General features: G+C 38.4%; 1 pseudogene; it reads left to right on the forward strand.

The window, feature by feature from the left end:
- Positions 1-2,138: 2,138 nt before the first annotated feature.
- On the forward strand, positions 2,139-2,856 carry LOC138156660 (large ribosomal subunit protein uL1 pseudogene; annotated as a pseudogene).
- Positions 2,857-4,890: the final 2,034 nt, after the last annotated feature.

Below are 4,890 nucleotides of genomic sequence, written 5' to 3' on the forward strand. Positions count from 1 at the left end.
GGCTTTAGATTTGAACTTATGTCCTCCTGACTCCAGGGCCAGTGCTCTTTTTCACTGTGCCACCTAGCCACCCCCTTTCAAGCATTCTTGATGAAAAAACCAGAGCTGAATAGAAAATTTGACATTAAAATACAAGAAAGCAAGAGAAGGTAAACAGGGAAAAGAAATCATAAGGAACTTATCAAAGTTGAACTATTTACATTTCTACATGGAAAAATGATCATTGTAACTTATGAAACTTTTCTCAGCATTAGAATAGTTGAAGGGAATATATACACACACACACACATACATATATATGTCTATATAGGAGGGTATATGGGCATATGAATATGTATGTGTGTGTATATGTGTACAGGTGTACATAGACAGAGGGCACAGGACCAAATGAATGGGAAGGGATGATACTTAAAAGTTGAAATTGAGAGGTGAGAGAGGAATATAATGATAGGAGATGGGGAGAGATAGAAGGGGGTAAATTATCTCATATAGAAGAGTCAAGGGATAACTGTTAAGGCAAAAGGGAATGGGTCAACATTACTCTCGTTGAATTTGGCTTAGGGAGGGAATGACATTCACACTAAATAGTGTATCTCACCCTACAGGAGAGTAGGGGGGGAAGGGGATGAGAGGGGGGATTATGGAAGGGAGGGCAGGTTGGGGGGGGAGGGGAGTTGGAAGCACCCACTTTTGAGAAGGGACAGGGTCAAAGTCAAGAATAGAACAAGTGGGTGTCAGGATAGGATGGAGGGAAATATAGTCAGTCTTTCACAGTATATCCACTATGGAAATGTTTGGTGTAGCTACACATGTACAACTTATATTGAATTGCTTATCTTCCCAGTAAGTGTGAGTGAGGAGGGAGGAAGGGAAAGAATCTGGAATTCAAAGTTTTAAAATCAAATGTTTAAAAATTTTATTATTTTTATTTTTTTACTTGTAACTGATAAATAAGATATACAGGCACTGGGGTATGGAGATCCATCTTGCCCTACTAGAAAATCAGAGGGGGAATGGGGGAGGATGTAGGAGAGAGAGAGCAGATTGAGGGAAGAAGTATATAGTGGGATCAGTGTTTTTGGGTTGGTGGGTAGGGGAAAGACGGGGAGAAAATTTGTAACTCAAAACCTTGTGTAAATGAATGCTGTAAACTAAAAATAAACATAAAATTTAACTTAAAGATTTTTTTTTAATTTTTAAAAAGAGGAAAATGGGAAGCTAACAGATGGTGCTTGCTCCCAGTCCACCTTATAGCACTGCTGGTAAATTAAATCCTGCTTCACCTGCTTGGCTCTCTGTGGAAAGCCAAGCTCAGGGGAACCCTGTCATTCCATGGCAGAGCTGAGATAGTGTTAGAGCAACCCTGCCGACCAACAGCAGATCTGAGAGAGAAAAGTTAGGTGAAAAACAGATACTTGAAAAGAGTTACTTACCCAGAGGTTCACAATCATAAATGAGATGAGTCTCCAGTGTGGTGGAAATCAGAGTCAACTTTATTCAGCTAAGAGTCCAATATATATAGTGTAAAACCAAATAGTTATCATAAGCCACTATCTTTGGGATTACACTATTGTCCTAGTTCCCATTTGCCTCATACGTAATGGCCACTTACTCTATCCTTGTTATCAGGGTTCGAGTACCAGGCAGGATGTTCCAAACCTCCCTAAACCTCCCTAGAACAAGATGGAGTTATCCCAAGGTTTCTAGTTAGTACTATGTTGCAACATTATAATAGTTTCCCTTGGGAACAATGCAAGCATCCTTGTTCCCAAGCTGGGAGCACATACCACACTTCTCAAGGGAATGAGAAGCCCATGCCTGTGAGCCTTCCTGGGGGATAGGGAACCAATCCAGGCCTGGTTATCAGGGTCTTATGCAGAGAGGGCTTATTCAGCCATAAAGGTCAGAGCCCCACTGGCCTGTGATCCTCTACGGCTCTCCCCTTCCCGTAGAGACAGAGGGAGAGACAGACAGAGAAAGATAGACACAGAGGAAGAGAGAGAGACACAAAGAGAGAGAAGGGGGTGGGAGAGGGAGAGCAAGAAAGGGACAGAAGGAGACAGAGAGAGACAGTCAGGCAGGTACCTCTCAAGTGTTGGATCTTCCTCCTGAAGTTCACTACCTGGTTTAAAAGTTGATTTGGGGTCTTTTCCTGGCTTGAGACCAGTGAGCAGCCATGAGCAGCAAAGTCTCATATGACACACTCTATGAAGCTGTGCGGGAGGTCCTGCATGGAACCCAGTGCAAAAAAAGAAAGTTTTTGGAAACTGTGGAGCTGCAGATCAGTCTGAAGAGCTATGATCCCCAAAAGGGCAAACGTTTCTCTGACACCGTCAGGCTCAAATCCACACCCCGACCTAAATTTTCTGTGTGTGTACTGGGAGACCAGCAGCATTGCGATGAAGCCAAGGCTGTAGAAATCCCCCACATGGACATCGAGGCCCTGAAGAAGTTGAATGAGAACAAGAAATTGGTCAAGAAACTGGCTAAAAAGTATGATGTCTTTTTGGCCTCTGAGTCTTTGATCAAGTAAATTCCTCGAATCCTGGGCCCTGGTCTGAGCAAAGCCAGCAAGTTTCCATCTCTGCTCACCCACAATGAGAATATGGTGGCGAAGGTTGATGAGGTCAAATCTACTATCAAGTTCCAGTTGAAGAAGGTGCTGTGTCTAGCGGTGGCTGTTGGCCATGTGAAGATGACAGATGATGAGCTTGTCTACAACATCCATTTGGCTGTCAATTTCCTGGTTTCTCTGCTGAAGAAAAACTGGCAAAATGTGAGGGCATTGTAAATCAAGAGCACCATGGGCAAACCCCAGAGGCTGTATTGAATCAACATGGTGTTAATAAATGGAGGAAGCTGTTAAAAAAAAAAGTTGATTTGGGGGCAGCCACGTGGCACAGTGGTGTAATGACAATTGGAATTTGAAGATCTTCCATGCCCCTTAACAGGCCATATGTAATCACACAGTGCCTATGGGGGAAGAAGCTTGCTGAAAGGGTGAATCAGGAAGGAGCAGGAGAGAGAGCCAGAACTCTGGGGATCAAGCAGCATGGAGGCAGAGTGGCTAACGTGAGTGATAGAGGGGCGTTTACGATTAAGGGATCCTGTTTTGTTTTGAAGGCCTGACAGAGGGAAAGCTTGGGAATGTTGGTGTTCGCTGCATTGATTATGTGTAACAGCTTCTTGGTTGCTATGATGGATTTGGCTTTCTGGTATTTTGAATAAATGTTTTGGTTCTGTCTTCCAAAAAAAAAATAAAAGGAACCAAAGACAATGAAGTAAGATCAATATTAAACATATATGACCCAAATGCCATATAACACCCGAATTCTTAAAGAAAAAGTTAAATGAATTACAGGAAGAAACAGGCAGAAAAACTATACTAGGACCTCAATTTTCCCTTCTCTGAACTAGATAAATCTAACCATAAAATAAACAAGAAAGAAGTCAAAGAGGTGAATAGAATCTTAGAAAAGTTAGATATGATATCTCTGGAGAAAAATGAATGGAAAAAGAAAGGAGTATATCTTTTTCTCATATACATGGGGCCTTCACAAAAATTGACCATATATTAGGATAAAAACACTCAAAACCAAATGCAGAAAAGCAAAAATAGTAAATGTACACTTTCAGACAATAATGCAATAAAAGTTACATTGAATAAAGGACCCTGAATCATAAATTAAAAGTTAATTGGAAATTAAATAATTTAATCCTAAAGAATGAGTGGGTCAAAGAACAGATTATACAATCAACTATTTCATTAAAGAGAATGACAAAAATGAGACAGCATTCCAAAATTTGTAGGATGCAGCCAAAGCAGTACTTAAGGGAAAAGTAACATCTCTAAATTCATACATCAATAAAAGAGAAAAGAGCAGATCAATGAATTGGTCATGTAAGTTAAAAAAAAACTAAAAAGAGAAAAAATAATAATTCCCAATTAAATACCAAAATAGAAATCCTGAAAAATCAAAGAATAGATTAATAAAATTGAAAGTAAGAAAGTCATTAAACTAATTTATAAAGCTGGGAGTTAGCTTCATGGGAGGAAAAAAAAAAGATAAACCAATGGTTAGTTTGACTGAAAAAAAAACAACCAGAAAAAATGGCTAAACAAATTGTGGTATATGGTCATGATAAAATACTACTGTGTTACAAGAAATGATGAGCTCATTGATTTTGGGGGAAAAAAACATGCACACACTTGCACAAAATAATGAAAAGTAAAATGAGAACCAAGAGAAAGTTGTATACAGTAACAATAATATTTTTATCACAGTTTTGAGCAACTAGGTCATTTTGACTATTATAAATACCAAATTAACTACAAAGAACCATGAAGGAAGATGCTATCTGTATCCAGAGAAAGAACTGATAAATAAGAGCATATATAGAATGATTTACATTGTGTATGTGTGTGTGTATACATATATACATACATACACACAGATACATTTGTATACATATTTGCATCTAATGATAGCCATCTCTATGAGGGGGGAGAGTTACATTATAACTTTACTATATATTTAAAAGGAACAGCAAGTTGTACTTAATAGATTTGTAGTTTCATTTGTAATCTTTTTTTTATTCTATGTTATGGAAATACTTGTATTATTTCACAAATTAAAAATAAAATTAAAAAAAAATAAAGCACACCCAGCACATGAACTCCAGATCTTTACCGGGGTTTGGCCAATCAAGAATGCTCTTCTATTTTCCACGTTTTTGTTTGAACCGTCAAGTAAATAAAATAAGTGGATGCAGAGAGAGAGAGAGAGAAAAGAAAACCAAATTACTAGTACAAAAAATAAAAAAGGTGAATGTACCAACAAAGACAAAATTAAAGCAATTATTGAGTTATTTTGCCAATTATGTGCTAAT

Source organism: Petaurus breviceps, unplaced genomic scaffold (assembly GCF_028583685.1).
Source record: "Petaurus breviceps papuanus isolate PSGF00001 unplaced genomic scaffold, PetGlider_PUasm1.0 110, whole genome shotgun sequence".
NCBI lineage: Eukaryota > Metazoa > Chordata > Mammalia > Diprotodontia > Petauridae > Petaurus > Petaurus breviceps.